Source organism: Aotus nancymaae, unplaced genomic scaffold, assembly GCF_030222135.1.
Source record: "Aotus nancymaae isolate 86718 unplaced genomic scaffold, 86718_ANA_hifiasm-v0.15.2.pri h1tg000007l, whole genome shotgun sequence".
NCBI classification, from domain to species: Eukaryota; Metazoa; Chordata; class Mammalia; order Primates; family Aotidae; genus Aotus; species Aotus nancymaae.
In genome coordinates, this window is record NW_026988418.1 from 63,964,756 (window position 1) to 63,978,229 (window position 13,474).

General features: G+C 44.3%; 1 protein-coding gene across 4 annotated transcripts in view; it reads right to left on the bottom strand.

Annotated features, from left to right (window-relative positions):
- Positions 1-3,316: 3,316 nt before the first annotated feature.
- The window catches only part of CHI3L2 (chitinase 3 like 2), a 34,803-nt gene continuing 24,645 nt past the window's right edge, over positions 3,317-13,474 (bottom strand). The window contains exons 12-18 of one of the 4 annotated variants that reach the window (XR_001109891.2): positions 13,263-13,286; positions 10,904-11,749; positions 10,163-10,247; positions 9,182-9,247; positions 6,400-6,453; positions 5,369-5,466; positions 3,317-3,444 (exon numbers count right to left, since the gene is read on the bottom strand). The gene's annotated coding sequence lies outside the window, so the exon portion shown is untranslated. Of the gene's footprint in view, positions 3,445-5,368; positions 5,467-6,399; positions 6,454-8,806; positions 9,248-10,162; positions 10,248-10,746; positions 11,750-13,262; positions 13,287-13,474 lie in introns of those variants that run through there. The other 3 variants (XR_010341239.1, XR_001109890.3, XM_012468136.2) reach the window with 3 other exon arrangements.

A 13,474-nucleotide genomic window follows, 5' to 3' on the forward strand; every position in this document is an offset into this window, starting at 1 on the left:
ATAGTAGGCAATGCCTGCCCTTCTGCCTTCTTGTCATATGAGGATGCAGCAAGAAGGCTTTCATCAGACACCAGATGCCGTTACCTTGATCTTAGACTTTCCAGCCTCCAGAAATGTGAGAAATAAGTCTTTGTTTTCTATAAATACCCAATTTGCAGTATTCTGCTATAGCAGCATAAATGGACTAAGACAGTTAGAAGGAATATTGTTTTTACACAACTTTATGTTCCATTCGTATTTGAATTTATATCACCACAAAATAACTAATTTTAATGTTGAACTATTTAACTGAATTTAAAATAGCATTTATGATAACATCAGCTGTTTCTCCTTTAACCAAATAACCACCCAAAAGCTTTACTTTTATTTTGTAAATGGGGTGAAAAGAATCCAACAATCCCATCATTGTTTGAATAACCATCCTATCTGATTTTCTATTTGAAATATCTGATGACATTGATATTAACTTGGTATTATTTAAAAGCTTGGAAAATTGTTCTGCAAATAGAACTTCACTTTTATATATATACACACACACATACAAAACTTGGAACAGAAAAAGAGAAAAGTTGATTTGAAGCATCAGTCATTTGATCTACCTAAATGAAAATTTCTGTTTCACTTAGTGTCTTAGTCTATTCAGGCTGCTGTAACAAAATGCAATAAACTGAGTAGCTTATAAACAACAGACATTTATTTCCCCCAGTTCTGGAGGTTAGGAATCCAAGATGAAGGAGTGGGCAGATTTGGCGAGGGCCCACTTTCTGGTTTATAGATGAAAGCTTCTGGCTGTGCCCTTAGCTGGTGGAAGAGGTTTGCTGGCTTTCTGGGTTCTCTTTTATAAGGCTCCTAATTCTAAGCACCTCCCATAGGCCTCATTTCCCAATCCTATCACCTGGGAGTTAGGATTTTAGTGAATTTGGGTGGGGACACATACATTCAGACCATGGCACCTATTTGATATAAAAAATACCTTTGGCAACTACTTTTGTGAAATCATCATCTTTAGGCAAAATCTTCTTAAAATAGTGATTTCTCTTGAAGTAGACACTGATGCTTGTTCAGCAGATTTATGTCTTTTGGTTTTCATGCTGCATCAAACAACCCCATGGTGGTTGGTAAATGTCAACCAACAGCTTATACAAGTTATACCTAAGTTATACATTCACTATCAACTTTCTTGGAAAATAGAAATTCATTACTTTTTTATTATGTAGACATTTGAACTTTCAAAGCTCATTGCTGACAAAAGGATTTATTTGCAAAATTAGAGTGTTACCAAACAATAAAATAAATAAGTGGTTGAAGATTTATACTTTGTAATCAGTGACAAAGCCCTTGCAGGAAGAGCATTCACTCTACTCTCTACAAACTCAATGGAATGTCTTCTCGGTTTCTATTAGTATTTCTCTGTTTATATTGCACATACTTGTAACCTGTAATTACCACTGATCCTACCGACAGGTGGCCTGATGGCTTTATGCATCTCACAGGCCATGGCACGACTGGCTGGTCCACGAAGGGGCTGGCAGGAGCAGCAATATCAATACCTCCCTCACCAGTCCTGGAGATCAGAGGAAACAGCTGTCTCTAGCTACTTCCATCCTAGCACATATCAGTTTATTAGCAAGCACCCAGCAAGTCGTCATTGAAAGGGAGGCTGTAATTTGTCTTGTCAGAAAAGGGCCAGGAAAAGAGAAGGGTCATCACTGGTAAATGTTCAGATTTAACTGCATATTAAAGAATTCTGTTTATGAATCCCAGCAAAAAGTAGTATAAAGTGAATGTGTATAAATTCATTCCATAAAACTGCAATACAATAGTAATAAAAATACTTTATAGGGCCAGGTGCAGTGGCTCACGCCTGTAATTCCAGCACTTTAGGAGGCCGAGGTGGGTGGATCATGAGGTCAGGAGATCGAGACCATCCTAGCCAACATGGTGGAACCCTGTCTCTACTAAAATACAAAAAATTAGCCGGGCGCAGTGGTGCACGCCTGTAGTCCCAGCTACTCAGGAGGCTGAGGTAGGGGAATAGCTTGAACCCGGAGGTGGAGGTTGCAGTGAGCCGAGATTGTGCTACTGCACTCCAGCCTGGGCAACAGAGCCAGACCCGGTCTGAAAAAAAAAAAAAAAAAGAAAAGAAAAAACTTTATAATAAAAATTTTAACTCACACAATTGCTAAATGAATTGGACACTGGAACAATAGTTAACTAGGACTTTCCAGAGCAGAGATGTATACACATCCTGCTCATACTCCAGCTAGCCAGATGGGAGGGACAAAATGAACTTCTGAGGATTCTGCTTACTGATTATGACAGTTTTGTTAAAAGGGTATAATTCAAAGACTCCCTCCCGCTCCACCAATAAACCAGTTAGGGTGACTGGACAAAAAGGTGTCTCCCTTGCTTGGTGAGCTGCATTCTTCCTGCGTCTGCAGCATGGTAACTGAGGAAAAAGCCAAGGCCGAGCTCTGGAGATGGTAGGACAAAGAGGACCTCTGACTCCTGCTGTGATGTGGTTTTTCTTTTAGCTTTCTGGTTGCCTTCCCTATGGGAATCAAAGGGTACCCTGGAGCATGGTGTGGCAATAAAATGATAATAAATGAATTTGTTTTGAAAATAAGGTAATCTTGAAATCATCGGTGATGGTCTTTTTTTCCTAACCTCATAGCTGTGGAAGTGGTGCGTGTAAACCAGCCTGTGGTCGGCCCATCAAGCGGTGTCCTTAAAACAGAGGCTTTCTTAGGATTGTTTGCCATGGCGTTGGGAAAGTGTAAACTTGGTGAAGGAACAGTTCCTGAAGAAGGTGGATGCCATAAATTAAGTGTTCCAAGTCCAGCCACTCTTTTGGGTTCTTCTGTAAGACCCTTTGGAGGTCTATTTTGAGAGAGAATCAGGCTTTATTTTCTCTTGTGCCTTAGAGCCTATTTCCTCTCTCTTCCTGCTTCAGAATGTACCAGAATTGCCCATAGAGATGCTCAGATAGGTCCCAGGTACCTGTTTCTCCTTCTCTCTCAGCCTCAATGTTTGGCCACCTCCTGGGAGCTCGTGGACAACTGGGATTATGGGGTGGCAGTAAGTTTTCTTTTATTTGCTGGATAGTATCATACAGTTTTATAAATCAAAACAGACAACTTGGCATTCACATGCAAAACTTCCCTTTAATCATCCCTTTGTCTTACAATCCCCAAGGGACCCTACAGGTGAATAGCTTATGTACAGTTAAGTACGTGCCAGAGCAGCTGGTATAAAAGACCAGGCCTTCCTGACAAGCCTCCTCATATGTGTGCCCACCCATGCAGTTTCAGAAGGCATGCTTGCTGGTGGGGCTAGGATACAGACCCCTGGACTTCCCTGCACAGAATCCACTGCCACCCCCAGGTGCTGCAGTGACGATGGGGGCCAAGCTGGTGCCCAGGGTAGAGGTGGGTACTCTGCAACCTTGAAGAGAGAAGGATAAAAGTTTCCATAAGCTCAGGAGAGGACTCCATTCCCAGGATGAGTGTCATGTCTGTAAGGTCACTGTGGGTTCTGCTCAGTGCACATCCTACCTAACCAGTGGTTTAATGCTCTGAGCCTGAATTAAGGATACCCAAGTTCACAGTCCAGCTCTGACATGAGCTATGTGACCATGAGAAATTCATTCACACTTCTCTGAGCCTCAATTTCCTCTCTGAAGTGATGGCATAATTGTATTATCTCTTAGAATTATTAGGTAAAGCATTTTCCAGTGTGCACGCTATTTAACAGTGATTACCACATAATTATTAGCTTTCATTTGTAAGTAAACTAATACACCTGGCACCAAGAGTACCTATGAGAATTGTATGAAATCTAAAAGAACCAACAGGGCTGACATAGAGTAAAGGTCCAATAATCAGCACTAGCTTTCCCAGCCCCTCTTGCTTCCTGGACTTGCCCTGTTCTTGGGGCTGGAATAGAATCATGTGTTGACACCATATGTAGCTCTCCTCCCCATGGCAGAAAAGATGAAATTTGAGTCCCTTTAGCATTCTCCTTCTTTCATTCCTTTCCTCATCTTCTAAGTTTTTAATCCCTCCCTTTCTTTTTTCTTTCTCTGACCCACAAAGTTCATAAAGGCTGGAGTTGACAGCAGGGACAGGGAATATATTGTTTTACTCTTTTACTTGCCAGGGCTGTCACTCATGACCGAGCCCTTAGAAAGTTAACTGGGTCTTGTTTTCCGGGTCCTAAATGCCAGTTCCAACTGGATACACTAGGACAGCTGGAAGATCTGGAGGAGGCCTTGTTCGAGGTGCGGCTGGGAGGAGCTCTGGTCTTCTCAACCATGTCTAGTTTGTTATCTCATGGCTGGTAGGTCATCACTGCTTACTGGGTGTGGAGACACCAAGCGTGGATTTGAGCTCATTCATGAAAGGGTATTTGCCTTGTCCACAGAAAGTGCCTGTGAAACATCTAGGTCAATGGCCCAGAATCATGGCCCCTCCAAATCTGTTCTTTAGCAGCCACTCGGCCTGTGGGAGAGAACAAGGGGACTCTGGGGTGTCCTTGCACAAATGCAGGGAGCAACTCTAGCAGGGTGAAGGAAGGACCATGATCTAGTCGGGGAGAGGAGAGACTGGGGGTGGATTTTGAGGAGGCAACTTGGAGGAATTCATGAACATATTTGTATGTACAGCAGGACTGTAGGACTAAGTCACGGAGAATGAGTCTTAGCCCCAAGCAGCTCTTTCCCCTGCCCTTTGTTATCACCAACCACCTTCTGAGAAGACTCCTCAGAGATGGAGCTTGGGTGGGTTGAGTGCTATAGAGACTTAGGGCCTTCACACAGAAAAGTACCTGGGCAAAGCGAGAAAGCTCTAGGTGGAAGGTGTAGGGTGAAGAGCCCTGGGATTGATAAGCAGCAGTCATGTCTTACCCAGACCTGAGCATAACCTCACAGACCAGAGGCTCTATCGTCTCCTGATTTTGGCTCAGCCTGTGTGAATTTGCCGTGGGCAGGAGACAGGCAAAGAAGAGGAAAAACTCTGTGGTCTACAATTTGTCCTTGGAGTGGGGAAGAACACCTGACTCAGGACACAGGAATCAAAGAGCTGCATGAGGATCAGAGAAGAGCAGGGGAGGGGCCAACCAAGAGTCTCCAGGGGTGGGAGGGAGGAGAAAGTGCAAGAGCCAAGGAAAGGGAGGAACAGGAGCTGAAGGGGTTTCTCCGACTGCCATTGGCTCATTGGCTGGCTTATTGGCTCACACTGAAACTTCATAACCTTCCTGTGCCTCTCCTCATCTCCCTACGTGTCTCCTGGGATTGCAACTCAGGGCAACTGGAGGGCAGGTCCCCCACCTCTCCCCAACCATGCATTAGGAAGAGTGTGGAGGGCCTTACCTTGAGGGCGAAGCTCCTGGGGTTGTCATACTTGATCCACTGATTCCCCTTGTAGGCATAAGGCATCTCCTGGGGGGCATTCCACACCTCAGTGGCTCCTTTCAAGAAGGAGCAGAACTGGGTCAGGTACAGAAGGAGCAGTGCCAACTCACACGGGCCCTGCTGTGCTCAGGCCCTTCTCTGTCCTCCTTCCACTTCTTTTCTAAGATCCACGTCCTAGCCCATTCCCCTTTGCTGGAAATAACAGAACCTGGTTCCAGTGTCACCCAGCTCCCTGCCCTGCTTTTGTCCCGTGGGACAGTGGAGTGTACTAACTGGAGAGATGAGACATGAATTCAGTCCTTTGTCTGCCAATAACCTCATGTGCGACAATGGACAAGCAGTTTCTTTGTGCCTGTGTCCTGGTTTCCTTTTGAAATGAATGTGACGGTTTCTTTTATTTGAAAAAGTTTTGTTTCAAAAGAGCCAATAAGAGGACAGTATAGCATAATGGGTAAGGTCTCAGATTCTGGAGCTGGCCAATTTAAGTTTGAATCCCAGCTCTGCCACTTACTCATTCTGTGACCTTGAGCAAATTACTTAAACTCTCTGTGCCTCGGTGACCACTTGAATAAGATAGGGAGGATGCAGTACCATATTGTTTGTTAAATGAGATGATATATAAAAATCACCTGGAGCACAACCTGGTTCTCCATTTGCACTCCGTAAGTATTTGCTAGTTCTAGTATTAAAGATGCATGTTTACTTTAAAAGGTCAACATTTAAGATGTTTTATCAATCTTTCACTCTCCGTTTCTCTCACGGCCACATATATTCAGAGCAGTCAGACTCTCTCCACTGACATATCTTCAACCTTGAGAACAGAGAGAGTGGGTGCTCTAGGCCCCCTGAGGACATTACCTCAAAGTAGGCAAGAGTCCCACTCTCCTGTGCATAGGGCCCGGCAGTCCCAGGACCAGAATTGGGAGCATCCAAGCCATGATTGGCAGGATTAGTGAGAGTGAAGGTGTGAACGTAAGCGCAAAGCCCACCATCAGCTTCTCAGCAGGGGCACCTTGGCTCTTCCAGTAGTTCACTGCATAATCCTGGAGGCAAGATGAGGAAGATATCATTAGAAAGCAGCTGAGCATGTACCCTGAGGCCTTAGAATAGCCTAGGTTTTCTGCCCAATCCCTAGCGTCTCCAGGTACGGCATCCAGTCAAACCCCTTCCACAGTCCAACCCTGTAGAAAGGAAAGGAGCGCTGCCCCTTCTAGAATGGGTGTTACAGGCATCCTTGGTCAAGAGGTCCATTGCTTTAGTGGCAGTGTCCAGTGTTAGCCAGAGATCCTCTTTTTCCTCATACTGAAGTTCATTTGGGGCATGACTGGTGTTCAGCCATGTGTTCACTTGTCCTCCCAATGGACTTACTACAATGCTGAGAATTGTCTGTGCATGGAGCATCGACTGGGAGATTTTCCCATGTCAATTTTTAAATCCCTGGTTGAAATCCACACTGAAATGACATCTAGCCCATTTACTCACCTACTAATCATTAAGCAGACTAATTATTACTAATTATTACCATAAAAATTAAAAAGAAAGAGGGTGGAAGGGAGGCAAGGAAGAGTGAAAGAAGATGGGTCATGAAATGTACTCCTAGCATAAATGTAAAAGATTTAAAAAAAAATGTTTTTATTGCATTTTAGGTTTTGGGGTACAAGTGAAGAACATGCAAGATTGTTGCATAGGTACACACATGGCAGTGTGATTTGCTGCCTTCCTCCCCATCACCTATATCTGGCATTTCTCCCCATGCTATCTCTCCCCAACTCCCCACCCCCTGCTGTCCCTCCCCTATTTCCCCCTGACAGATCCCAGTGTGTGATGCTCCCCTCCCTGTGTCCATGTGCTCTCATTGTTCAACAACTGCCTATGAGTGAGAATATTCAGTGTTTGATTTTCTGTTCTTGTGTCATTTTGCTGAGAATGATGGTTTCCAGGTTCATCCATGTCCCTACAAAGGACATGAACTCATCGTTTTTGATGGCTGCATAATATTCCATGGTGTATATGTGCCACATTTTCCCTATCCAGTCTATCATCGATGGGCATTTGGGTTGGTTCCAGGTCTTTGCTATTGTAAACTGTGCTGCAATGGACATTAGTGCACATGTGTCCTTATAGTAGCATGATTTATAATCCTTTGGATACATGCCCAGTAATGGGATTGCTGGGTCAAATGGAATTTCTATTTCTAGGTCCTTGAGGAATCGCCACACTGTCTTCCACAATGGTTGAACTAATTTACACTCCCAGCAACAGTGAAAAAGTGTTCCTATTTCTCCACATCCTCTCCAGCATCTGTTGTCTCCAGATTTTTTAATGATCGCCATTCTAACCAGCATGAGATGGTATCTCAATGTAGTTTTGATTTGCATTTCTCTAATGACCAGTGATGATGAGCATTTTTTCATATGTTTATTGACCTCATGTATGTCTTCTTTTGTAAAGTGTCTGTTCATGTCCTTTGATCACTTTTGAATAGGCTTGTTTGTTTTTTTCTTGTAAATCTGTCTTAGTTCTTTGTAGATTCTGGATATCAGCCCTTTGTCAGATGGGTAGATGCAAAATTTTTTTCCCATTCTATTGGTTGCCGATTCACTCTAGTGACTGTTTCTTTTGCCGTGCAGAAGCTGTGGAGTTTGATTAGGTCCCATTTGTATATTTTGGCTTTTGTTGCCAGTGCTTTTGGTGTTTTGGTCATGAAGTCCTTGCCTACGCCTATGTCCTGAATGGTTTTGCCTAGATTTTCTTCTAGGGTTTTTATGGTGTTAGGTCTTATATTTAAGTCTTTAATCCATCTGGAGTTAATTTTAGTGTAAGGTGTCAGGAAAGGGTTCAGTTTCTGCTTTCTGCACACGGCTAGGCAGTTTTCCCAACACCATTTATTAAACAGGGAATCCTTTCCCCATTCCTTGTTTTTGTCAGGTTTGTCAAAGATTCGATGGTTGTAGATGTGTGGTGTTGCCTCCAAGGCCTCTGTTCTGTTCCATTGGTCTATATCTCTGTTTTGGTACCAGTATCATGCTGTTTTGATTACTGTAGGCTTGTAGTATAGTTTGAAGTCCAGTAGTGTGATGCCTCCAGCTTTGTTCTTTTTGCTTAGAATTGACTTGGCTATGCGGGCTCTCTTTTGGTTCTATATGAAGTTGAAGGTGTTTTTTTCCAGTTCTGTGAAGAAGGTCACTGGCAAACTACTTCCATAGTGGTGGATTGCCTCGGTAATGGCAGACGCCCCTCCACCACAGAGCTGGGCCATCCTGGGTTCAGCTATGCTTGCTGTGAAACTCTCAATCCAGAGCATTTTCAATTGCTGTTTCTTTGTGGGGGCGGGACCAGCCGAGCCTGATCACCTGGCTACCTGCCTCAGAGCCTTTTTTTTTTTTTTTTTTTTTAGTTGAACGGTTGACTGTCTCCCAGGTGCTCCAGTCGCCTGGGGTTGAAAACGTGCCAGGATCTGTGTGATTTCCTGTGCGGCGACCCACTGCGCTGGCTGAAACAGCGGTGCTGAGATTCGTGGTGCTTTTTTGTCCAGGAATCTCCTGGCCTGGTTCCCTGTTTCAGTCCCCTTTTTAATCAGATGAATGGGTGACTCTGCCTTCCTGGAGCTCCAATCACCAGCTAAAACGGCGCCAGGACCTGCGTATTTTGTACGGAGAACCGCCGCGCCGGCCAAACCAGCGGCACTAGTGACCCATGGGGCTCCTCCGCCTGGGAATCTCCTGGTCTGTGGGCAATAAAAATCCATCTGGAAATGCAGCATCCACTCACCCTCTGCACTTTCACTGGGAGCTGCAATCCTGAGCTGCTCCTAATCGGCCATGTTGGATTCCTTCCCTGTAAAAGATAGTTTAAAAAATTCCCCAATGTTTGGGATTATCCCAAACCATTATTCTGCTTCCTTTTTTGTAAAAGAATGGATACAATCAGTCATAGGGACAGGGAGGTAGAGAACATGAGCTGTCGATCGAGTTTCTTGGTCCCCCTTGCAGTCTGGGGCTGGGGATCCGATGACATGCTTTGAAGATATCTGTTAGAATTGGTTTTCTCATTCACCACATTAAAATATTTGCCATCTCCCTGGTCATTAGGTCCTGCAAACAGGATCTGTCCTCTCCTGTGAAGCCCTCCCAGGAGCCCCTTAGGTTGTAGGTCATCATGTAGATGAGGTCCATGTAACTTAGGTGGTTGGGGGAGGAAACAAGAGGAAATTAATGACTCAAGGGAAATCATTGTTTCTAACTCACATCCCTAACGCTCCTAGTCCCAAATTGACTGTTTGCAGATTTGTCAAACAGCTAAATCTGCTGTTTGCCACTGTGCCATTAGGATTCCCTTATGCATTATTATTCTTTATTTCATTCTCAATCACCTTCATCTCAAGAGCACCTGGAATGTAAAAGGCACCCACACCATGATCACTATCTGGCTACCCTAAGACTTTCAGGACTTGTAGAAGCTTGAGACTCAACCTTCTCCAAATATCTATTTACCCTAGAGAACCTTGGAGATTAGACTTAGAAATAAGGCCAGCATTCATACCGGCTTCCTCTGCCTCTTCCTCAGGAGTTGGGGTCATTTCATTCCTCTAAGATAGATTCCTCTTTATCTTAGGTACCTAAGCATTGATCACTGGCATTGTGCATTTGACAATGCCTGGGGAAGGTCTGAGGGTCACTTAGCTCTGAATATGAACTCCTGGGTTTGATTACTCTGACATCTCAGGGATCTGGTGGGCAGTCTCAGTGGTACCTTTGCCAGCTGACACAGCAGCAGAAATCAGCAATCCGGGCTTGTTGCTGTGGGTGGACTCTTGCTCAAAAGCGTCATGCATTTCCTGTGAAACAGAAGACACTGGCTGCAGGCTAGAGGGACCAGAGAGCATGTAACAAGGTCACAGCTCTTATGAAGAAAGCTGCAAAGTGCTTGGTTTAGAGTCCTTTGACCCAAAAGTTGTTGTTGATCTCTGGGGACAACAGTAGGCTGTCTTTCAAAAACTTGGAAATGAGGGAAATGCGGTCATCCTCTGAGAGTTAAATTTTAAAATAAACAAATAATGTCCAGAGCAGAAAATTTTTTTAAAACAAAAGGAGGGAGATTATATTAAAGAGACAAAAATGGCCACCAGCCCTGCAAGCTGTATGTGATTGTATCTAATCATCAGAAAAATTAGTCATGGAAGAAAATAAGAGCATCAAAGCCAACACTGGTGCTCAAAGATATATTTCTCACTGCCAATGGGAATTTTCTCCAAAAGAGAGATCTGTTCCTACAGTAAAGAGATGAGGCTGTGAGCCAGAAAGGGTGAGATCCACACCCCTGGCCAGCATATATTCAGCCTTTCTCAGAACCCCCTCCAGAGAGAGGCCTTGTCCTCGCCCGTTTGGGGCCAGATCTTGTGTTCTTTGGACACAGTAAGGGTGAGACACCTTCAGTAGGATGGGAAGAGCTGCTGGGTGTCAGCTGGGCTGCCACAATTGCCTGGATACTCACAATCAAGGTCCAGCCCATCAGAGTTGTACTTCCTCAGAACTGTATGGTGGACTGGATGAAGGTCTGGCAGGTCTCAGCAGTGGCCACCATGTCAGAGAATTTGGAGTCAATAAGTCGTCATAGCCTAAATCACAGTAGCCTAAGCTCCTGGATATTCTGTCTGGCCACCTATCCTACTTACTATTTGCCTGGACATATGTTTAGTTATTCTGTCATCTATTGTCATTTATTAAGTTATTCTGTCATTTATTAACATTGCTGGAATAGAGTGATGAATAAAACAGTTTCTGCCCTGGAGGTCTCATATAGAGAAAGGCATAGATAAGTAAATGAAACTTAAAATACAGTGTGGTGTAGGATAACTGTGGTTAACAATAATATGTAGTTTATATAGCTTCAAATGGCTAAAAGGAGGATATTAAATGTTCTCAACACAAAACATAACCAATGTTTGAGATGATGCATATGCTAATTACCCTGATCTGATCACTCTACATTATATGTAAACACCACTATGTATCCCATAAATATGTACAGTTATTGTATATCAATTAAAAAATAAAATTAAAAAATAATATAATACAAAATCATGAGATGTCCAATTTAAAAAATAGTGTGGTAAGAGCTATGACAGAGGAAGAGCAGACTTCAGGAGACCTGGTCAGAGAAGAGTTCTGAGATGTCTCCACTGGGGTCTGAGGTCAGGGTTCACTCACTTTAGAGAAACTTACAGTCTTTGGAAGAGTCTGACTAATCTGGATATGATTCAATCCCAATACAAGGTCTTACCCCTGGGTTCCAAAGTTCTAGCCATCAACACACAGCAAGGTTTTCAGTTCTGTGTTGCTGGAGATAAAAAGATAGCAGCGTAAAGAAATTCCACATCCAAGGAGCTGTCATTTGCCAGTTGGTCCCTCCACCGTCACATTGCACACAAGGCCTTGTGTTGGGAACTGAGCTCTCTGTAAGATTAAGGGGCCCTTGTGCCATGAGTCCCCCAGGGTACAGTAAAAATAACTCATTAAGCACGTTCTTGCTCCCATCTCTGTCAATGGGCTGATGGACCCTGGCGTAGCAGGGAGTTTCAGGGAAGAAAAGACAGGACATCCTGGGGAGGATGAGGGAGCCAGAAATCAATCCCTTAGCACAAAAAGTAGATTGGCTGGAACTTCCCAGATACCCAAGGTGAGAAAGCTGGAAGTCTGAGTCAAGGAGAGGGCAGGGAACACAGGCCGTGGAAGTGTCTACCATTTACTGAGTGCCTGCTAAGTGCCAGGCACTTCATATGCATTGCTTCTTTAACCCTTACAATCCCACAAGGCAGAAACTGTTAATATCATTTGACTTTTAAGTGATATTCAGAGAGATTAAGTAATTTAACCAAGATCATCCAACGAGTAAGGTGTTAGAGCCAGGATTCACCCCTAAGTCTGTTATACCATGGTGTCTCCCAGCAGAAACCCAGGTCCTGTGAGCTTGACCACAAAACCTACCCACTGGATTCCTGACGGGACGAAAGTGTCAACCTAGCTGATAAGGTGATCGGCCTTCCTGGGTTCTGTGGGCTAGGGAAAGCTTTTAGCCTCCCTATGACTCAGTTTCCTCAACTTTAAAATGATTTTAATATACCCACTTCATCACATTTAATGTGTGGGTATACAAAATAATGAATGAAACGTGCCTCACACACAGTAGTTACCCAATAAATACGCTAAGGATTTAACTGGTGCAATTTTAAGCTAAATTTTAGGTTAAATTGGTAGCTAGTTCATAGGTTAGTGTGGGCTGTACAGCAACATACCGTACACAACAGGGGATACTATTCACAGAGAATCCCTTGTGGATGGTACCTCTTGTGACACTCAGAATAGAACGCTGAGAATCTGAATTTCCTGGAGAAAATAATTCAGAAAAATGGCAGCAACCTGCCTTTCCTGGGGAGAAGAATGCTGAAAGCTCTACCAATGAGGCACGGCATGAGAGTAACTGTGGACAGCACTCAAAGGCAAAACATTCTGGTGACAGCATCTCTTGCGGAACTCCTAAAAGCCTCATGTAAAAGCCTTCAACCCAGCACAAAGCCCAAGTCCATAACTCACTAGTTGTTAAGGCCATTGATGCCGGCATAGAGCATAGAGGGCCTCATTATCCCACTCGATGGTTTTGATCTGGCTGTTGGCTGGCAAAGGCATAGATGATGTGCATGCACAGGCAAGGGTCCACATTCTTGGGCATGTAGTGGACAATGCCAGGGCAGTACTGGCTCCAGTTGGTGAAGTAACAGATGATTTTGGTTACCCTGCCCTAATGTTCTCCTCCCCATACTCTGGCACTCTCCACCCTCTCATGGGATACTTACCCAGTTGCAGCAGGAGGCCCAGACCTAAAGACAAAGAGACCTTGGTCAGAGGGTGCCAGGGTCACCCTTTCTCTGGCTGGGAAGGGGCAAGCCTAGGGCAGCCCTGGCCAGTAAATGGAGAAAGGGAGATGGGGCTTGAAGCCCCCTCTGCTCTATAAACACTTTCCCAACATGGGCGACTGTATGATGTGTTTGGTGCAGGTGGCTAATGT